At 44.3% G+C, this 24148-nt stretch overlaps 1 protein-coding gene across 1 annotated transcript in view; it reads left to right on the plus strand.

Moving 5' to 3' along the window:
- TSPAN9 (tetraspanin 9) overlaps positions 1 to 24148 on the plus strand; it is a 365810-nt gene that overhangs the window by 125810 nt on the left and 215852 nt on the right. The window contains exon 4 of the mRNA XM_075856056.1: positions 9943 to 10021. The gene's annotated coding sequence lies outside the window, so the exon portion shown is untranslated. The remainder of the gene's footprint in view (positions 1 to 9942; positions 10022 to 24148) is intronic.

The raw sequence follows: 24148 nt of genomic DNA on the forward strand, positions 1-24148 counted from the left end.
CTTTTTTTCTATCTATCTACCTTTCTTTCTTTTATTCTATTAGAATAGGCAGGTAGGGAGTATATAATTATATATATATCCACATATATATAATATATATAGCAATAGCGGTTTATTTTTTTGTTAGCGGTAGTGTAGATATATATAGCAGTTAGTTTGTGTGTTTTATAAAAAAAAAAAAAAAAAAAAAAATTTGTTTAGTTAGTGTTAGTGTTAGTTACGTTATGGCGAGGAAGTTGTTTAGCGCCGAGGAGGCATACGCCATGCTGTGGTCTGAGTCGGAGACCGCATCAGAGATGGCGTCCGAGATGGAACCTGTTTTAGGTAGTGACGATGACAGCGTCACTTCAGGTTCATCTTCAGGGGACGTTGTCCCTGATGCAGTCGAAACTGCAGAACATGAAAGTGCAGGGCCAAGTAGCGCTGTAGCACGGGACAGCCTGGTCCCTCCAGTCCAGGCTCTTGTATGGGCACCTGCCCCATCTTTTGGGCCTAGAATCCACGGATTTACGGCCACTCCTGGCATAACCGTGGACAATACAAATTTTGTCCAAATGGATTACTTCCATTTATTTATAACGGACGACATCCTAAATCAGATTGTCCACGAAACAAATTTATATGCCACGCAATATATAAGGCAGAAACCTTCATCCACCCATGCCAGAGATTGGACGCCCACCAATTTGCAGGAATTAAAAAATTTTTTGGGGCTCACCCTAAATATGGGTATTGTCAAAAAGCCCTCCATTAGGTCTTACTGGTCAACAAGACCCGCCCAAGCCACCCCAGTATATTCTGCAGTAATGCCCAGGTCTCGTTATGAGACAATAATGAGGTTCCTCCACTTCAATGACAACGCACAGGCCCCCCCAAGTACCGATGCAAACCGGGATCGGTTGTTCAAAATAAGACCGCTAATAAATTCCCTGAATAATTTATTTCTGCAACTCTACACCCCTGAGCAGAATGTAAGTGTGGACGAATCCCTCCTCAACTTCCATGGCAGACTTAGCTTTCGCCAATATCTACCTTCAAAAAGGGCAAGATATGGCGTTAAGCTCTACAAATTGTGTGAAAGCGGGTCAGGATATACCACCGCCTTCAGGATTTATGAAGGGCGGGACCGCACAATAAATGTTCCTGGATGCCCCCCTGATCTTTCCACCAGCAGTAAGATCGTGTGGGAGATAATGCAGCCTCTGCTTCACAAGGGGTACCACCTGTACTGTGATAATTTTTATTCCAGTGTGCCCCTGTTTAGGCATTTGCATGCTGCAAGGACTGGGGCATGTGGTACCATGCGCAAAAACAGAATTGGTTTTCCACAGCAATTAGTGGGGAAGCGCATGGTAAAGGGGGACTCCTGTGCTTATGCATCTGAGGAATTGCTGGCGGTCAAGTTCAGGGATCGCAAAGATGTGTATGTGCTAAGCACGATTCATACCGCAGGAACAGTGGCAGTGAGGGAAAGAGGGGCAACATCGGACAAGCACAAACCAGTGAGCGTGTCCGAATATAACAAGTACATGGGGGGGGTGGATTTAAGCGACCAGGTTTTACAGCCCTATTTAGTAAAACGCAAAACTAAAACCTGGTACAAAAAGGTGGCCATTTATTTGTTACAGGTGGCCATCCACAACTCATTTGTGCTCTATAAAAAAAACAGAGGCAGAGACACATACCTGGATTTCCAGGAGAAAATTATTGAAGGCCTCATTTTTGATGTTCAGGACACCCGAGAATGCCCCCAGTCTGAGGATGTCACGCGACTGACTGAAAGACACTTCGTCAGTCGGATTCCCCCAACAGCAACCAGAAGCAACCCCCAGAAAAAGTGCCGCGTCTGCAGAAAAGACGGGCACCGCAAAGATTCCCGATATTTCTGTCCCTCATGTCCCTCGCAACCAGGCCTGTGCATTGAGCCATGTTTTAAAAAATACCACACTGTTCTGAATTATTAGATTTTAGTTAATTTGTTGAAAATATATTTGCCCTACATTACGTTTTTATTTTTCCCCTGATTTTACTCCAAGGGTGAGGGAGGGAATGGGTGGGGGGTGGATGTCATGTTTGATGTTTTCTAAAGTTCATCTGCTGGAGAGCTCCATTTGCATTAACCTGAAATTTCTTATTTTAGAAAACCCCAAAAAATAAATTCCCATTATACCCCTAGATGAATATTTTGGGATCTCTGCTTCGAGAGCAGATATTTTGGAAGTGTTATAGAAACTCTGTTGAGTTTTGTAAAACCAGCTTTGAAAAAAAGCGATTTGTGAAATAATCTTCTTCTATCGTCCGCCCTCCTACATCTCTATGTGATAAATAAGGCCCACATATTTGGTATCCCCATGCACGGGAGAAGTGGCAGAATGTGAACGGAGATTAATTTTGACCGTGGTCTATACCGTGTGTGAAAAATGCTGGTATAAACTGACGCATTTGCTAAAAAATTGCTAATTTTATTTTGATCCATCTTATTCAAGAAACTTTCAGAAGAAAACGGGACTGTCTAAAAATATGATAAACCCCTTGAAGGAAACCTTGTGGGGTCTACTTGTGTGAATGAAGTCATTTATGGGGTGTTTCTAATGTTTCAGCAGCATTAGGCCCCCCAGAAAACAGTATGCTGCTATAAAATCAAGTGCAGAATTCCTGGACCGAAAAGGCCAAAAAGCCTCCTTTTATGCCAAGCCCTGGCACATGCCCGTGAATAAAGCACACATATTTGGTATCCCCATGCACGGGAGAAGTGGAAGAATGTGAAATGCGATGAATTTTGTCCGTGGTCCATTTTGTGTGTGAAAAAGCTAGCATAAACTGGCGCAATTGTTAAAAAAAAAAGGTAATTTTATTTTGTTCCATCTTATTCAAGAAACTTTCAGAAGAAAACTGGACTGTCTAAAAATATGATAAACCCCTTGAAGGAAACCTTGTGGGGTCTACTTGTGTGAATTAAGTCATTTATGGGGTGATTCTAATGTTTCAGCAGCATTACACCCCCCAGAAAACAGTATGCTGCTATAAAATCAAATGCAAAATTCCTGGACCAAAAAGCCTCCTTTTATGCCAAGCCCTGGCACATGCCCGCACAGCGAATAAGGCACACATATTTGGTATCCCCATGCACGGGAGAAGTGGAAGAACGTGAAAGGAGATGAATTTTGGCCGTGGTCTATACCGTGTGTGAAAAATACTAGCCTAAACTGACGCATTTGCTAAAAAAGTGCTGATTTTATTTTGTTCCATCTTATTCAAGAAACTTTCAGAAGAAAACTGGACTTGCTAAAAATATGATAAACCCCTTGAAGGAAACCTTGTGGGGTCTACTTGTGTGAATGAAGTCATTTATGGGGTGATTCTAATGTTTCAGCAGCATTAGGCCCCCCAGAAAACAGTATGCGGCTCTAAAATCAAATGCAAAATTCCTGGACCGAAAAGGCCAAAAAGCCTCCTTTTATGCCAAGCCCTGGCACATGCCCGCACAGTGAATAAGGCACACATATTTGGTATCCCCATGCACGGGAGAAGTGGAAGAACGTGAAAGGAGATGAATTTTGTCCGTGGTCTATACCGTGTGTGAAAAATACTAGCCTAAACTGACGCATTTGCTAAAAAAGTGCTGATTTTATTTTGTTCCATCTTATTCAAGAAACTTTCAGAAGATAACTGGACTTGCTAAAAATATGATAAACCCCTTGAAGGAAACCTTGTGGGGTCTACTTGTGTGAATGAAGTCATTTATGGGGTGTTTCTAATGTTTCAGCAGCATTAGGCCCCCCAGAAAACAGTATGCGGCTCTAAAATCAAATGCAAAATTCCTGGACCGAAAATGCCAAAAAGCCTCCTTTTATGCCAAGCCCTGGCACATGCCCGCACAGCGAATAAGGCACACATATTTGGTATCCCCATGCACGGGAGAAGTGGAAGAACGTGAAAGGAGATGAATTTTGGCCGTGGTCTATACCGTGTGTGAAAAATACTAGCCTAAACTGACGCATTTGCTAAAAAAGTGCTGATTTTATTTTGTTCCATCTTATTCAAGAAACTTTCAGAAGAAAACTGGACTTGCTAAAAATATGATAAACCCCTTGAAGGAAACCTTGTGGGTCTACTTGTGTGAATGAAGTCATTTATGGGGTGTTTCTAATGTTTCAGCAGCATTACACCCCCCAGAAAACAGTATGCGGCTATAAAATCAAATGCAAAATTCCTGGACCGAAAAGGCCAAAAAGCCTCCTTTTATGCCAAGCCCTGGCACATGCCCGCACAGTGAATAAGGCTCACATATTTGGTATCCCCATGCACGGGAGAAGTGGAAGAATGTGAAAGGAGATTAATTTTGGCCGTGGTTCATACCGTGTGTGAAAAATGCTAGCATAAACCGACGCAATTGTTAAATTCTTGCATTTTTTTCCAATTTTGCCCACTTTAGTGAAAAAAAAAAAAATGATATATACTGACAAATGCCACTAAAACAAAGCCCTATCTGTCCTTTAAAAAGAGTGTAAAATTCAAAGATGAACTTTATTCACCTGCTGAGTTATAGTCATCTAAAGAAGCGCATAGCAAAATTGTGAAATTTGCTCTGGTCATTTAGCTGTAAAACAGCCTAGTCCTTAACCGGTTAAATCCGTAGCCTGAGATAACCAATTTTGTATTTACACACACTTAATGGCCTGTTAAATACAATTGGTTTATTATGGTTAAATGTCATTTATTTTATTGTCTGTTCCATGGACCTGCGTTGAATGAGTGAAGTGAATATGCTAATTTCATTGTTAAGGCAGTGTTACATATTACAGGTGAGGGAACTCGCTGCAGCGTCGGAACTACTAGAACACAGATTGCTTCTAATGGACTGTGAAACTAAACAGTTCCTGAAATCTCTTGGTGCAAATGACAGCTTAAAACTGTACTATCTTTGTTCCCCTGTTTGCAATAGGATTCAGCCATTTTACTGGCATAATAAAAATAGGGCTATCAAATAAGCCGTGTCTTCAAAAAAAAAAATGTTTTCTTAGTTTCATTTAGATTACCACCGCTAGATAAGTTTGGGATTGATATTCTTGTGGTGGAAGATACAGCTGAACTACAGTAGCTCATAGTGTAGTAGTCAGGGGCGAGAGGTAAAAAACATGACACAAGGTGTTATGACACTGCTGAATGGCCATGAAGAGGAATGGGTTCACTCAGTGTCGGACTGGTCCACAAGGCTGGGCTGAGGTTCTGACACAATAATGGACCCCAAACTCAAGCAGTAGACAACCCCATTTGGAGATGACTTTGGAGCCAATCACTTGCCCTTTTTGAACATAGACTTTCTCCCCCCTACCCAGCAGTATCAATGTTAAAGGGTTTGTCCAGTTTGGAAAACCCATATACAGTACATATACCCTGGGTTAATTGAGAGGGTCCTCTCTTCGGGATCCTCATCTCTTGGCCGGAGTTGAGAGCGGTTACAAAGAGCGTCTCTCTGTCTGGAGAACCTGTCCTGTCCTGTCCTGCAATACACAGGCAACCCATTGATCTGAATGGGCACTGTGTAATTTGTTTCTTCTCCTCCGGAGGCGCTGCAGATAAATCAAAAGCTTGCAGCCAAGTTTCCCCACAGATTACAGCTGATCGCTGGGGTTCCCAGCAAGGGGATACTTTCTGATCTGCTTATTGTCAAGGGACTCTTCATAGTGGACAACCCCTTTAATGTAGCATATATGAAATGGGAAACTGCCCTGGTGACACACTTGACCTTCCTAACACTGGATTTACCTTGCTTCTGGACCACATCTTTATTATGTCTTTACTCTTTCTTGCTATGCTTGCTGTTATTAGGCTGAATTTGAGGGCCACAACTGGACCTGGCATTCACTTAAGATCCTTCCTTTTTGGGTAGGACCCCGGTAAAGACTGCCAAATGTTTAGATTCTACACCTCCGAGGAGCCCGTGACAATGTCCAGTATAGATTATAGACTTTGTTGTAAAGTCCACGCGCTACGGCTGTAATGACCAGTGATAGTCCAGTTGAAATAAGTAGGCCAACACAACATTTGGCCTTCATACTCTTGTCAAGATGGATCGACAGGACACATATGATCACTATTTTGTCATCGTTGAATGCAAAAAAGTCCCACTTAGTGTTGGAAATGGTGGTAATGCTACGAAAATACGACTGGTTAGCAAAGGGTCAACATATGAATTCCAGTTCTCCTGGTATGGTCTAGAACAGAATGGATGACATAGTTATTTTCTTGGTAGCGATTGGTGGACAGCAAGCAGACATCTCCATTTCTCTGAAGAACAAAACATAACATTGACTTGCACCTGAGCTATATGATTGCACATTGCAAGAATTTGTAGCTGTATTCCCCAGGTGGCCAGATTGATGTATTAGTAGCCTAAACTCTCAGACATTTTGGCACAGTTTCCACTTGATGTAGTGTCTGATCTGTAGCCACCTAACTCCCTGTAATTATTTTATTGTGTGCTTCATGGAGGTTCTGGGGGCTTAGCTACAGAAGTGTCCTTTGAGGGGAAGTCTGGTCTTTGTAACTTTGCATGATCCTCAAGCTGGATGTAAGACTTTGCTGTAATCCCTAAAAAGTAAATTTAAGACAGATAAGTGCTAATGTTCTCTGTAAATTACGTCCTTTGAGGGGCAAAGATAAAGCCAAATACAATATCCTATTTCCTCCCATAAAATATTCACCTGGGTCTCAGAAGCGAAAATATGAGGAGATGTTTGATGAGGCTCTCATAACGTAAAGTTGCTTTAGCTGTCCCGGTATCTGGCTGCGACTTGGGGGTGCGCAGTTTGGTGATTTTCTTTAGAGGCATTAGAAGGTAAAAAAATAATAATCTATTTTTGCCCTGTAGAATCTCTATTTTATTGGGTAAAGAAAATCACCGGTGACCACAGTATCCCATTAATGTCAGTGACCCCAATTATCTACACCCAATACAGGTACCTCAGCTTCCCTGGGATCTTTTGAGAGCAGTGATAAATTATGATATTGGGGGTTAACTACAGTCATGCCTAAATGTTTTACGTTTGTAAAAGGAATAGAAAAAAGGGTCTTTTTTCCTTTTACCAGAAACAGCTGAACTGCAATACCTGGCACAGTCCATGGACAAGAGTGGCGCTATTTCTTGGGGAAAAAAAGCAGACCCTTGGTTTAGATTCTGGACATCCCCTTAAGGGTATGTTCACAAGCTTACTAAAAAATGTCTGAAAATACGGAGCTGTTTTCAAGGGAAAACTGCTCCTGATTTTCAGCCGTTTTTTAAGCAACTCGCGTTTTTCGCTGCGTTTTTTACGGCCATTTTTGGAGCTGATTTTTTTATACAGTCAATGAAAAACGGCTCCAAAACATGCACTTCTTTTTCATGGCCGTTTTTTTATGCGGCCGTTTTTCAAAATTTTTCCCATTGATATCTGATTTTTCGGCCATTTTTCGGGTGTTTACATTTTGGTTTTTCATTTTGATGACCTATCCACAGGATGGGTTATCAGGTTATTAGGTTATCATATGATCGGTGGGGGTGCAACACCAGGACCCCGCATCAATCAGCCGATCCAGCTGCCTCCGGGCACCGGATGTCCGTGCCGGAAGCAGATGGCTCCGGTCATAGTATAGCGGTAATTCAAGTGAATGCCGCTATGCAGTGTACGGGGCCATCTGCTTCTGGCACCGGCCACTGCATAACATCCTGGATGCAGCCAGAACAGCTGATCGGTGTGGGGTCCGGGTGTCAAACCCCACGATCATATACTGATGACCTATTCTTTGGATAGGTAATCAGTATGAAAAACCACCCCGTGCCCAGACAACCCCTTTAAAGAGAACCTTTCACCTGCCCATACATGTGCAGCTGAGTTCACCATGTAATAGGCAGGGCTGTACAGATCCTGGGGCACTTTAAATTTTTTCCCTATCCTCCTCCGTTATTTACATATTGGTGCCGTTATATTTGGCGCCCGAAATATAAATAACCCCCTGAACTGTCAATGGGGCGTGTACTTGGCAAGGGGGCATGTTACTATCGCTGTGACACTGTCCAATCAGCTATGGACAGTGTTACAGCAAGAGAAGGAGAGCGTGAGTGCGCGCACGCGCAGCTCCGCCACTACCACTGAACAGAAGAGAAGAATGTGAATTCTTCTTCTGTTCCGTGGTGGCGGGAGTATCGTCAGCAGCGGCGTCGGAGCTGTGTGCGCGAGCTCTCACTCCTCAGCTCTCGGCAGACAAGGACGACGATACTGTCACAAAACAGTCAAACAGTCTTGTCGTCCTTGTCTGTCGAGAGATAAAGAGTGAGAGTGCGCGCACGCATGAGCGCACAGCTCTGACGCTGCTGAGGATACACCCGCCGCCACGGGACAGAAGAAGAAGAATTCACATTCATAGCATAGAGGATAAGATCTATACTGCCCGGGCTGGGGGGTTGCTCTGATCAACAAGCTGCCCTATTAATCAGATTTTAGAAAAAAAAAATAATTTGGGGGTGAACCTTCAATTTTATGTATTATGTGAATACAAAAAACCTCTACAAAAATATATCCATTTATATTGGAGCTGTTTCCAGAATATTATGTAGTGTAAAATATATTCTGTGAATGTTGAAGTCTTTCTGTTGTACAAATCGTTGGTTTACAGTTAATTTTCGGTAGATATTCATATCCAAGGTTGTAGAAAAGGACAATGAGTTGTAAATAAATGGATGAATTCATGAATAAAGAATATAAGGATGATCACTTGTCAGAAGCCGTGGACCAAAGCAGTCTTTTTACAGGATGAGATGCCTCAGAATGTTCTTTAGTGACATAAATAGTAGAATCAGTAGCATAAAGTCACATTGCTATTTATTATGTTTTAAAAAATCCAAAAAAGTGGAAAAAATGTAATAGATCCCATGGTGAAACATACAGAATAGATCCCCTGTGCTGAAGTAGAGTTCAGCCACTTTAATTTACCTTAAAGGGATTGACTAGTTTAGAAAACCCTCTTTCATATACCCTATAAAGGAATTCAGAGTTGATAGAGGGGTCTCCATCTCGTGGCCAGAGTGGAGAACGGTTACAAAAAGCATCTCTCCCCCTGGAGGACCTGTCCAGTCCTGCATTGCACAGACAACCTATTGATTTGAATAGGCACTGTGTAATGCTTAATTTCTCCTGTGGTGGCACTGCAGGGAAATTAAACACAGGTTTCCAACAGATTATAAAAAAATGTGGGATCCAGTAGGGGGATACTTTGTGATCGGTTTATTTTAAGGGGACCCTTCTAGCAAGTAGGAACTGTCCAAAGTGGAGAGCCCCTTTAAAGAAAATGAATGTGACTTGAACACGGGCTTTAATCTGTACGTTTCATCATTGTACTATAGTTTTAAATGGAAGAGATGCACATAAAACTTAGGCACATTTGCTGTGTCACCACGTGGCGATGCATTATGAACGTGCGCACCATCTGGAGTCAAACATTAAAAATCCCCGCACTGGGAAATTTATTTATTTCTTATCTATGAGTAGACTCCTTTGGACATAGCACAAGTCCGTGGATAAGCAGGCATATACAAAATTGACACCTTTTATAAAGAAATTAATGGATTTAACAAAAGTTTTAGGACTTACCAAGGATGAAAAAGTAAGGAAAGTCAGCATGAGAATTCTAGATCTTCCACGTGACTCGTGACTCTTGCCTTCCTAGCACCAATGACTTTAAAACAAGCAGTTATACTTTTTCTATGACAGTATTATTTATAACCTGCATTACTATTTATTGGCTAAATGCAAAATAGTGGATTCATAAAGGGAAATGTATATCTACTTTCAATTCCTAAACCAAGGCAATTCTTCTTGTATCTCTCTCTCTAAATAATAGAATACTCGGCTTTTGTTCTGTGACCTCTTTTTTACACATTTTTTTTCTAATCTTTTATTGCAGGGCTCGGTGCGCTCGCACATATAAGCAGACTCAAGGATTGATTAATTTCTAACATCTGGATTTCCAATTATAGAAGCAGGTGAGTTCTGAGAGCAAACAGAAGGTCAGAGAAAAAGCTTTGTTTAGAGGAATCATTCGAGGAAGATAATGTAATAGGAGGAAAGTAGACTTTTTATTTCAAAAATATTAATTATCGGAAGACAGATGTAGAAGAAGAAGCATGGTGGGGGAAGGCAATATTATCTATTTACGTTTGAAAATCTAAAAATCTCTTTTTTTCTGTTTCTGATATTGGGGTAAGGAAATAAAATGTTGCACACAAAATCAAGTTTCACATAGAAAATTTGAAAAATCCAAAAGTTCTAAAAGGTCTTTGTGTAAGGGTCATGTGAACATTTGGCTCTATTATGGTCAAGATTTTTATGTACGTAGGGTCAATTATCGGTTGTCTGTTTTAGGCTTTGTTCACATCTGCGTCGGGACACCGTTCATTTGTTCCGTCGGACCTTTCCGTCAAGGGAACCCATGAACGGAATCCAAACTGAAACAAACGGAAACCATAGGTTTCCATTTGAATCTCCATTGATTTCAATTGTGACGGATACATTACAAATGGCTCTCCTTTTTCACCGTTGTTAAGGGTTCCGTTGTTTTGAAGGAATCAATACCGTAGTCGACTGCGCTATTCATTCCGTCAAAACAACGGAACCCTTACACAACGGGGACAAATGGAAACCATTTGCACCGGATCCGTCACCATTGGATTCCGTTCATGGGTTCCCCTGACGAAAAGGTCCAACGGAACCCATGAATGAAGCTCTGACGAGATATGAACAAAGCCTAACCTTATTATTAGGGCCTGACCTCCAAGTTGTACAGAGCCACAATACAACACCCATAGAAGACTATGGGGCCCGACTGTATTGCGGAGATATTCTCCCCTAGCAGGATTACTTTTGGAGGAGAATGTTTCTGTAATAAAGACCAAGATGGAGGCACCTCACAGAGTGTCTATAGCTCTGTAGTACAGAACCACATGGACTAAAAGGAGTTGTCCAGTTTAGAAACTCCTATTAGGAAATTTTGTAATAATATTGTGGATCTCCTGTTCAGGTTTTTCTGCTCTTTGCCAGAACGGAACGCAGCTACAAAGGAGCGTCTTTCTCTTTGAAGGTCCTTTCCTGTCTTGTCCTGTCTTGCATTACACAGACAGACCATTGATTTCAATGGACACTGTGTAATACTTGATTTCTCCTGTGGCGGCACTGCAGAGAAACTGAACACTTACTTGATTGAGTTGGTATTATGAACCTCCCTGTTACATTTATTTATTTTTTTATTTATGGAACTGGAGGGGTTGTCTCTGATATTTTGTTATCACACGATCAATGAAGGACTCCCTAATAAATAAATACAATGTGGAGCTCCAGTAGTCACAAGAATATCTCATTAATGGTGGAGAAGGGAGGTCACATTTCCATGGTTCAGTAGATGGTTGATTGTTCATGCCTTTACATGGTATGAAAGGGATTGTGTACATTGTAAAAATATAGAATCTTGAAAGAAATGAGTGTGATTAAAGCTGGTTTCAGATGGCTGTAATATGAGCACATTGTAATATCAATATTAAAGGGGTTGTCCAGAAGAAGAAAAGCATGGCTGCTTTCTTCCAAAAACAGCGCCACACCTGTCCACAGGTTGTGTGTGGTATTGAAGCTCAGCTTTAGTCACTTCAATAGAACTGAGCTGCAAGATCAGACACACCCCATGACCAGGTATGGCACTGTTTTTGGTAGAAAGCTGCCATGTTTTTCTAATCATGGACAACCCCTTTAAAGCTTCAAGACCCAGAAATCTATGAACTTAGCCCACATAGAACCCTATGGTGATCCAATTTAGGTTTAGTCAAACAAGCCAGAAAGCGGGGTAGGGCTTTTTTTTCTACACTTCAAATCTGCTAAATCAAATTTGTCTTCTCATTTTTAATTTTTTTTTCCCCATGTTTTTGTTTTGGTAAATATGTAATCGAATTATTTTTTTGTTTCGAGATTTCTTTCACCTGGTTTGAAATATAGAAATCTCTTCTGTTGTTCACAGTAACGTAATAAGGACATTACATGTGTCTCATTTTTCATAAGGGATCATAGAAATTCTCTTTACATTAGCTGCAGATTTCTTACTGGTCTTAAAGGGGTTGTCCAGTCGCTAAAATTTGATGGCCTATTTTTTTTCTTTTTGGGGTGCAAATCAATTCTAGGTTACTTGTTAAATTTCACTTTGCTTTATCAAACTGAGGTTGGTTGGGAATATGCGGAGACGTATGGGGGTATCTTAAGTAATGTTCGGCCCGTTCCCATCGGAGCTGTGAAACTCTGTTGCCCTTTTCTCTTACAAGAAATGACATTGAAAAGGTTTTAAACGTTTCAATGGAGCCCCATATGATGCAGTGGAGGTGACCCAAGTAATGTTTGGGCCAATTCCAACAGGGTCAGTGAATCTGTACTGCCTTTTTTTTAGTACAGGGTAGGCCAAGATGGGAAATTTGGCAAGCTAAACAAACACCAGGCATTCCTATTATGTGAAGCAGCACTGACTGGGGTCCCATTTCTTTTTTACTCTTATAATGGAGCCCCCTATGCTGTAGTGACGGTGTTCCCAGTAATGTTCGAACTCATTCTTATAAGGTCTGTGAATCTATGCTGCCCTTTTTTTCTACAAGGGATGACAAAATCGGGATCTGGGCAAGCCGAACAAACACCAGGCCTTTCTATTCTTAAACCAGCACTAGTAGGGGGCCACATTTTTGTTTATTTTTATATTTAGGCCTCATGCACACGACCGTAGCCATGTGCACAGCCGTGATTTTCGGCTTGGCCAGCCACGGAGTGTCAGCCACGAGTCGCCCGCAAATCGCGGGCTGTGCACATGGCCACGGCCATTATTTTTAATGAGCCCGGTCCGCAGAACACGGCCGTAATAAGGCTTGCCCGTTCTTTATGTGGTCCGGTCTCCGGGGCCATGCACGGACCGTGGAAACCACGGTCGAGTGCATGGCCCCATAGGAATGAATGGGGCCGCAAGTCTCCCGTGGATTTTCGGGGAAATTGCGGCCGCAAAAGCACGTTCGTGTGCATGGGGCCTTACTTTTTATTCTACAATGAAGCCCCCTATGTTGCATAATATGTTTTGGTATTTATTTTAATTTCGTTTTGTTTTGTTTTTTTACAATATTTTATATTTTGTATCATCATATCAACTATCTTATTTTTTTATTATTTACATTTTTCTGCTTTTATATTTAACATTTTTTGTTATTATTTTTGGTTTGCAAAAACACCAATTATAACGTTTAAATATAAGTCTTTAAAACACGCCCGTAACACTTTACTTTCCATCTCATTCCTAGATTAAAATGAAGTATTACTAAACAATTACGTCAAGATCAAATGGTCCAGACTTGAGAATCGGGAGGCGTTCGTGTCTAATTTTGCCGCTAGCTAAATCTACAAACGACTTTTAGTGCTGAGTTGTTAAAAATGGTTATTGTGAATTTATATGCGCGGCAAATGAGAGACGCTTCACCACTGAGATATGAGAGAATATGATTACATTGTCGTTCATAGGCGTATGGATCAAATGTTTCCATCTTACAAGGGAACTAACTGCTCAATAGAGATTAATATCAGGAAGATCCGTGCGTTTGTTTAGATGATTTTGTTGTATACTTGTTCTTGCTTTAAAATGTCATATCCTATTTTACTAAATATATAACAGCTATGAAAGTTGGGTTATATATGGATTATTGAGGTTACCTAAAAAAAGTAGTTTTGCGGGGTCAAACAGGAGAGGCCATGATTTTCAACATAGTCCTTTACGTATATCCATTCACCGTTTTATCTCATTTCGTAAAACAGTCTCAGACTAGAATTGTCCATGTTACCTATAGCAACCAATCCGGTTCCAGCCTTAATTTTTACACTGCTCTAATGGAAATAGGCCCTGATTTGTTGCTATGGGCAACAATGCCTCTTCTTGTAGTTTTGATATATGAGAGCCAATACTATTGTCTAATTTTTTTAAAATAATTACAAAATGATAAAGACTGACCATCTGTGGGTAAAGGCCCTTTTAGACGGGCCATATGTCGTGCAAATGAGCGTTTACAGAACGGCTTTGGTTCTGTTCACTGCTCTGGTCCGTCCCATCGGGTTTGTTAGTGTTTTTGATGGGAAGAATACCTTAGTCTGCAGCGCTATTCTCGCTGTGAAGATACCCAAACCCCAACAGAAACCTGGAAAACACCATTATAAGTCAACAAGATCCATTAGGATCTGTTTAAAAATGGACCTGTCATATTAGTCATGGCTGTCACGATCTGTGGGTATGTGGACCCACTGGGCTGTATCGGCATAGCGGGATAGCAGCTGGCCAAGTCAATGTCAGTGTACCAAGTCAATGTCTATATAGTCCATGCACAAGGGTACCTGTAGCAGTTCAGACAGTAGTAACGGCTAGGCTCAGATGGGACCTTGGCTGCAGACACAAGGCGTGGTGTCACACAGCAGGCGTGACCGATGGCACAACATGACTCCAACTTTCTAAGGCACAGGAACAACGGTAGTACGGGATACAGGATACAGGTAGCAGGTATGGGAACACTGGGAACAGGATAACACTAAGGGACCATTTGCAAGACTAATACGGGTCAACACAACAACGCTCAGGCAATGAGAAAAGGGCAGAGCCCTATTTATAGTCCAGGGTGATCATGGGTTAATTGATTATTATTTTCATGTGCGTGCTGGCGCTTTAAGGCACGAGCATTTGCGCATACCCTACGGGACACAGCAGAATGGAGCAGATGTGAGTGCTGGCGTCTCCTGAGGAGGAGATGAGGGCCAGCGCTCACAGATACATTGCTGTGGCCGTCAGGGGGGGAGTAAGTAATCCCGACGTTCCGCGGCCGTGGACGTTACAGTGGCTCTTTTAAGAACGGAAGTCATGACGCTAGTGTGAACAAAACCTTAACTTAAAAATGGTTGTTTTTACTGCAAAATTTTCAACAGGTATATCTGTTCCTATACTTTGCAACTTTTGAATCCCCATTCATGGGACATTTTTAAGCCCCTTCCCTGACCAGCCCAGGAACGCCCAAACACCATCCCAGAAATGCCCCTTGGGGGCCTATCTGCATAGACCCTGTAATCTTGAAACCATCCTCCGAAAAACTGATTTGACAGTAACCCCAAACTCTTGAGCTCCTAAATAGTTTCACTGGGGAGGGGATATATCACCGGAGAGAGAACGCAGAATCTGGGTGACAACCCTCATGGGAGCTGTAAGGGCATGACCACACGTGGCGGATTTCCTCCGCAACTGTCCGCATCAATGCCGCACAGAATCTGCGTTGCAGATTCTGCTGCGGATCTGCACAAAATGTGCAGTAAATTGATGCGGACTAGCTGCTGCGGACTGCGGTAAAAGTACTTCCCTTCTCCCTATCAGTGCAGGATAGAGAGAAGGGACAGCACTTTCCCTTGTGAAAGTCAAAGAAATTCATACTTACCGCCCGTTGTCTTGGTGACGCTTCCCTCCTTCGGCATCCAGCCCGATCTCCCTGGATGACGCGGCAGTCCATGTGACCGCTGCAGCCTGTTATTAGCCTGTGATTGGCTGCAGCCGTCACTTAGACTGAAACGTCATCCTGGGAGGCCGGACTGGAGACAGAAGCAGGGAGTTCTCGGTAAGTATGAACTTCATTTTTTTTTTACAGATACATGTATATTGGGATCGGTAGTCACTGTCCCGGGTGCAGAAACAGTTACTGCCGATCGCTTAACTCTTTCAGCACCCTGGACAGTGACTATTTACTGACGTCTCCTAGCAACGCTCCCGTCATTACGGGAGCCCCATTGACTTCCTCAGTCTGGCTGTAGACCTAGAAATACATAGGTCCAGCCAGAATGAAGAAATGTCAAGTTAAAAAAGCAAGACGGATCCGCAGCACACATAACATGTGCATGACAGCTGCGGACTTCATTGCGGAAATTAGAATCTCCATTGAAGTCAATGGAGAAATTCCGCCATGAGTCCGCCACTGCTCCGCAACAGACAGAGCATGCTGCAGACACCAAATTCCGCTCCGCAGCCTATGCTCCGCAGCGGAATTTTACGCCTCGTCTAAACGAACACTGCTAAATTAAAGTGTAAGTCAATGGACAAACGGCTCCGCTGCGGATTAACGCTGCGGAGTGTCCGCAGCGGAATTTAAGTGAAATTCCGCCACGTGTGAACCCAGCCTAATGGTAACCAGAAAAGATGTCACGCTGTCTAAATACCTGCCCAAGGCAGAGTGGCCTCTGTGTCACCCGATTTTCCTGAAACATATAGAGTAGAATTTAGAATAGAATTTGATTATACCTCAAAACTGTAATTTGATGCAGTGATTTTATAAATATTTTTGAATATTTTGCCCTGACTAGATTGCAAGCATTTTCTTCATGCTATATGATTGAATTTGTTTTCACGAGAGAATTTTCGGTGATTTCTATATTGTTATCATCATCATATTCAAGGTCATGACCTGTAACTTTAATGTTTCCTTGTTGCACAGTTTAAAGATCCCTTGAGATGGGATCGATCAGGCCTGAGAGTCGGGGGAGAGTAATATTTTCTTATTTTATTCCGCTGAGCGAGTTTTACCACTAATCATTTTTTGTTATCCTTGGTGGAAGGGTCTTTAATACTGTTTTGTGTAGCCGTGTAGAGCCTATATTGGGCCTTATTCAGGGGCATCGTTTTAGGGGGTGCAGAGGTAGCAGGCACTCCCGGGCCCTGGTGTTTGAGGGGCGGCCCTTTTGCCACATAAGAAGGCACCAGTTTTATAAATGGCACATGGAAAGTTGAGTTTATAGGAACTCCTCTGACCTCATTTGTCAAAACTGGCCAGCCACAAAAGTTGGCCTTGTTGCCCATATCGACCAATCACAATGAAGCTTACATTTTTTTCACCTGTCTAATCTTTGCGGTGCCAGCTATTCAGAGGTCGCTTATCTCCCCCTCTACCATGCCTGTTTAGCTGAGCTGAATAGGCATGTTAACGCCGAGACTAGGATATCTATTGACTGATCCCATCTCATCTTTTATTTCCATTAGACTCTTCCATTCCCATATTTTACTATATAATTTACCATAAGATGCCTTGTTGCCCATAGCAACCAGGGCTGGTTTTAGACAAAGTGTGGCCCTGGGCAGAGTTAAAAGTGGGGCCCCAAATGCTGAATTATTGTACCAATAATGCAGTCAATTCAGAAGGTGGAGTGCGGAGAATGTCATCACTGATTTCTAGCGCGTCCAGGAGTGTTGCAAGCCTCAAAGCATATGTCCCCCCTCTCACACAATAAAATTATCTATAAACATATACAGTTAGTAAATCATACCACTATACTAGATGAAACATTACCTGCATAATGTTACTGAACACAACTCACTATTATAAGACCTATATTACCAATAATAATGAAGAATACCTCCACACCATAACCACATAGTGACTGAATAATACCCCCATACTGTTACTGAATAATACTGCCACACCATAACCACATAGTGACTGAATAATACCCCCATACTGTTACTGAATAATACCACCACACCATAACCACATAGTGACTGAATAATACCCCCATACTGTTACTGAATAATACCTCCACACCATAACCACATAGTGACTGAATAATACCTCCATACTGTTACTGAATAATACCGCCACACCATAAACACATAGTGACTGAATAATACCCCCATACTGTTACTGAATAATACCGCCACACCATAACCACGTAGTCACTGAATAATACCCCCATACTGTTACTGAATAATACCTCCACACCATAACCACATAGTGACTGAATAATACCTCCATACTGTTACTGAATAATACCGCCACACCATAAACACATAGTGACTGAATAATACCCCCATACAGTTACTGAATAATACCGCCACACCATAACCACATAGTGACTGAATAATACCCCCATACTGTTACTGAATAATACCGCCACACCTTAACCACATAGTGACTGAATAATAAAGCCAAACTGTTACTGAATAATAACACCACACCACAACCACATAGTGACTGAATAATATCCCCATACTGTTATGAAGAATACCGCCACACCATAATGATATAGTGACTGAATAATACCCCCATACTGTTACTAATACTACCACACCATAAACCACATATTACCCTCACATAGTGACTGAATAATACCCCCATACTGTTACTGAATAATACTGCCTCACCATAATCACATAGTGACTGAATAATTCCCCTATACTGTTACTGAATAATACCACCACACCACAACCACGTAGTGACTGAATAATACTGACATACTGTTACTAAATAAATACCGCTATACAAAGACCCATATTACCACTATATAGTGACAATATAGTGGCAGATGCCAGTTATATACAGGAGCTCTGCAGAAGATATAAGTGATTATAGCACATTTATATTCAGTGACTCACAGGTGATGTTTTCTCTGATTAGAGTCATTCACTTTCCCTTTTTTTTCCTCCATCCGGCCATGACCACTGTGACGATTTATTCCAGCCACGACTCGTCTCTGCAGAAGTTGACACACAGACATGTTGGTTTCTCGCTTTTGCAGCATCCTCCCCACCTATACCCCATCCTATAAACAAACTCGTAATCCACAGTGCCCCAGATGGTAATAATGATCCCTTAGTGCTAGACACAATAAAAGTGCCCCCTCAGTAACCGTGCCCCCTTTGTGCCCCCACACAGTAATAATGCCCCTTTTGTGTCCCCTGTAAATAGCACCACAGCATCCCCTGTAGATAGCGCCACACACAGCCCCTGTAGATAGCGTCAAATTCAAAAAAGGCTGCCTGCCGGCACAAATAAGCCCTGTTTTCCAACCATTATTAAAGAGTAAAAATAAAAAAGTCTTTATTCAATTTGCAACAAGGACAGACTACATGAAATTTAAAAGTTAATGTCCATTTCTGACAGCAATTAGCACAGTGCCAGACGTAAGAGCTCTGTCTAGAAAGGGTTAAGTACCACAACCACAGAGCGCTACATGCAGTTAGTTATTAGTTAGATTCAAAGGTGTCAATAGGACAATTATTAAAATAAAGGTAGAAGCGCCCCCCCCCGACATGTTTTGCTACGATGTAGCGTCCTCAGGGGTATCGGGGCCAATGACAGCGAGCGGCGGTGTCAGTCTCATTAAGTATTCACTGCAACTAGCTGAACATGTGTCCACAATCAGATAGCCTATCCAAGGAGGAATAGAGGACCGAGCCTCCTCCTCCATTGATTGACAGATTCTGCCACCAATCACTTACTAGTTAGATGCCACCAATGAACAACACTCAAGTGCACAAGCACACCAGGCTGCTTGATGGTAATCGCTGTACATATAATTATAACATTACTATAATACATGACCTGCCTAGGTAGAGTCGTGCGTTAACCTTAGATCATCCTATCCCCCCACCCCCATTTTAGTAAAGACACGTGACACCGAGGTTGGATGTGAAATGGCCACAGCAGCCGTTTATTAATTTCACAGTTTTATAAAAACAATTTAAATCCGAAACATTCGGATAACTAGTTAGGAATCCGCCATAGAATTCCTCCTAATAATTCACATGACCCAACATGGGTCAGAATCGTAAATAACAATTTAACGTTAACATTAACCCGAGCAGAGGAAGTCCTTGAAGCCCCTTCAGATGTTCCTTTTTAAGAACACACCGAATTAGCCATCTGCAAACCACCAATTACCTCCAGCCGTAAACCAGCTCGGAAGCACCGTTCACCTCTGCAGATGGCTCCAACCACTAGAAGTCCACTTCAAGGGGATAACACCCGATGAAGCCCTCAAGTGATATACCGACCACCAGAAGTCCACTTCAAGGGGATAACACCCGATGAAGCCCTCAAGTGATATACCGACCACTAGAAGTCCACTTCAAAGGGATAACACCCGATGAAGCCTTCAAGTGATATACCTTCTACCAGAAGACCACTTCAAAGGGATACCACCCGATGAAGTCTTCAACCATGTTCCTTTTTTGGGGGACGCATACCCCCGATGCGACCCCCCCACCATTTTGTACTGACTGGCCTCAAGGACTCCCCCCGCCACAGCGAAACAGGCCTTGACCACCTTAAGCCTGTGAGTTCCTCCACACCACCACCGCCCTTTCTATTCCTTCTGCTATCGCCAAGCTCCAAAGATCAATGCCAACCTCGGTCAGATGAACCCCGTCACTCCTCCAGAAATTCCCCACTCCTGACTCCAAATCCCTATGCCTCACGCAAATGCCCCCGTTTTTTGCCACAAAACGGGACACCGCCCGATTAACTTTAATGCGAGCCTTATTGACTCTCTCCACAGATCTAGCTAACCGCCAATGCTTTCTTGGGACTATGTCCGACCACACTATCACCAACTTGGGATAAGATACCCACAAACACAACATATCATGTTTGATATCCCGCACCAACTCACGAAAGGGGCGGACTCCTAAGTCATTCCCACCCACGTGCAACACTAAGACCTCCGGAACCCTATCAAGCCGAGCATATGTCTGGAATTCCGCCAACACCCTGCTCCACGACATACCTCTAAAACCCAGCCAATGCACAACCGCATCCTGTCGCGGAATGCGCAACTGGCGACCATTCGGGCGGACGTCCGCCCTCAAAGCCCCCCAGTGCACGTAAGAATGACCCATCAACCACACCAAACACGGAGGCGAATCTGAAACGGAAAAAACAATTAGGCACCACCATATAACATTTGTATAGCGTTAACAGCAAAATTCATAACATATGGGGGCGGACATAGGACTTAAACCTGTTGGACTCCCAACGACCATTACGCCTCACCCCCTCATCATCCAACCCCCAGCGCCCCGCTTCTGTTGCTGCGCCAATCCTGAAGGAATGAGATGAATATGAGCCTGCCGCGACACCAACCGCCATCAAACATTTTTTAAATACAGCTCCAAACTGAAACCTGGACAAAAACGACCCGTCCACATGACGTAACAAAGGCAAATCTGGAGACCCCCTGTTTGGCGTAAAACCCCGCATGCACTCTACTGGGCACATAACCGACCCCGGGGCGCAACCCCTTCAAAGCCTGCGATACCAGAAATTCCTTCGATACATCCTGAAAGCCCCGCAACTTAAACCCAAACGCCACCGCAGATATGAACCGGTTCACCTTCGCCACTGACAACCCCGCCTCCCAGGCGTCCCCTAACCAGTACAAAAGTGCCACCAACCTGTCTCTATCCGTATTGACGTCACCCAACTCTCTTACCCACTCCTCCCACTGCCTCCAACAAGCAGCATAAGCACTCCACGTCGTGCGCGCCAAAGACCTTTGTACCAATTGTTCTACGGGACCGAGACCAGATCCCAAAGATGCTCCGGACAAGCCAAACCGAGACGTTCCGCTCCCGGTGCCAATTGCCGAAACCGGTCCCACTGCGAGCGAGAAAGAGCATCAGCGATACAATTCCGTACACCCGGGACATGCACCGCCACCACCCACGCGTTCAACGACAAACACACCAACACTAAATGTCGCAACAATTGAACTACCGGAGGAGAGGACGCCGTGATGTTATTAATGGCAAGCACCACCCCCATGTTGTCGCAGTAAAAACGGACCTTCTTATCCCTGAGCCTGTCCCCCCAAATGGTAGCCGCCACCACGATGGGAAACAGCTCGAGCAGGGCCAGATTCCGCGTGAGTCCACTGGACACCCAGCTAGCCGGCCATTGACCTGCGCACCACGGACCTCCCCCGTAAGCTCCAAAACCACCCGCCCCAGCCGCATCCGTGAAAATATTCAAATCACTCGTATCCTGCGCTGGGGCCATCCATAGCGAGCGACCATTGTACTGGCCCAAGAAGTCATCCCAAACCTGAAGATCAGCTCGGTGCTCCTCCTTGAGCCGCACAAAATGATGCGGCGCACGCACTCCCGCCGTTGCCGCCGCCAACCTCCTACCAAACACCCTCCCCATCGGCATAATCCGGCAGGCGAAATTCAACTTCCCCAGCAGCGACTGAAGCTCCCTCAGCGCCATTTTCTTCATTCTACAAGCCCGTCGAACCTCCAGCCTCAACGCACCCAACTTATCCGCCGGGAGACGACACTCCATTGCCACGAGTCTATTTCGATGCCCAAAAAACAAATCGTCGCTACCGGGCCCTCCGTTTTTTCCGGCGCCAAAGGAATCCCAAACTCCCTCGCCACCTTCTGTAGAGCATGAAGCAAATTACCGCAAACCGGCGAACCCCCCGGGCCAACGCACAAAAAATCATCCAAGTAATGGATCAACGAATCGACCCCGGATACTCCCCTCGTTACCCACTCCACGAAGCTACTAAACGCCTCGAAGTATGCACAAGAAAGGGAACACCCCATCGGAAGGCACCGATCCACGTAAAAAGCCCCATTCCAAAAACAACCCAACAGCCGTTGGCTTTCTGGATGGACCGGCAACAACCTGAACGCCGCCTCGATGTCAGTTTTTGCCAGCAGCGCCCCAGGACCCGCAGCCCGCACTAACCCCACCGCCTTATCGAATGAGGTATAAACTACGGAGCACAACTCGTGATCAATCCCGTCATTTACCGACGAACCCTTGGGATACGATAAATGTTGAATCAAACGAAATTTTCCGGGCTCGCGTTTAGGGACAATACCCAAAGGGGACACAACTAAATCTTTTACCGGCGACTCAACAAACGGCCCCGACATGCGGCCCAACGAAACTTCTTTTAACAACTTTTCCGACACGACTTTTGCATGCAAGTAAGCCGATTTTAAATTCCTCCGCGTAACCGGAACCTCATAAGGAGGCGGAGGAATAACAAAACCAACACAAAACCCTTCATAAAGCAACTTAGCCGCCGCCCTATCCGGATACTCATTTAGATAAGGGGCCATCTTTTCCACCCTCACCGGCGACACCCCCTTGACCAGCCGCGTGCTGGTTACCTGACCTCTTTCTTCGCAGACATTTTTCCGCCCCGTGTGATGCACCATTACACTCGGAACACACGTGCTTGAACTTGCACGTGGCCCCGAACTTGCACTGACCTTCATTAAATTGCCAGCAAAACCCCGCCTTTCCCCCGCCGCTTTGTCCAACCTGACTAGACTGGTCTCCCTGGCCGGCGCTCCCGGGAAAGGACTGCCTAACCGGGGCCGTAACCCGTAACCAGAGAGCAATATCCTTCTGGTCCCACCGAATCGCCGGCCGAACCGCCTTCCGCTGACGGAATTGCTCATCGTATCGCAGCCACGCTTGCCCCCCATACGCCCTATGAGCCTCCCCAATAGCATCAAAATAACAAAACAACGCCGAACAATTTTCCGGCGCCTTTTCCCCTATCACACTAGCCAATATGGCGAACGCCTGCGACCAATTAACGAACGTCTGCGGGATAAGCCTATACCGCCGCCGTTCCTCCTCGTCCTTTTTACTCTCATCCCGCTTGCTCTTATCCAAATTAAATTTAGCGAGCGGCAAGAGAGAAAAAATTTCAACATACTCGTCCTTCCAGATCCGCTCGCGCACCTCCTGCTTTAAATGCGCCCCCAACGGACCTTCAAAACAAACGTACACCTCCCCCCGAGCACGATCATCAATACGCACTCGATCGCCGTCCTTCTGCGCCTCGGTCTGTACTGACACCGCGACCGCCTCTCTAACCGCCGCCACCGGACGCGCCTGTAACGATCCCACGTCCCTGGGGCCTTCCCAAACTACCGCAGGGGACACTTCCGCTACTACCGGCGCCGCGGCCCTGTCCAGGCGCCCCACCAGCTCCCGTAAGCAACCCACTAAGTCTGCCAAACCCGCTCCGTCGCGTCCGCCCACGCCACTACCGGCCCCCGATCCAATGCTAGCAGCCCCCCCGCCGACACCCGACATAAAAATCGCTGGATAAGACAATGATGGAGTTATACACTCACCGGGCTGCACAGGCGCTGTGTTCCCGTCAGCCGGACCATCCTGACCTCGACGATACGCGTCCAGTTCACCTTCCTCCAATTCTTCTCTCGCCGACGACTGTCCATCCCAACGACATCTTCGGAACGGGGATGAGGACGCGCTGACCGATGG

This window comes from Rhinoderma darwinii, chromosome 3 (assembly GCF_050947455.1).
Source record: "Rhinoderma darwinii isolate aRhiDar2 chromosome 3, aRhiDar2.hap1, whole genome shotgun sequence".
NCBI lineage: Eukaryota > Metazoa > Chordata > Amphibia > Anura > Rhinodermatidae > Rhinoderma > Rhinoderma darwinii.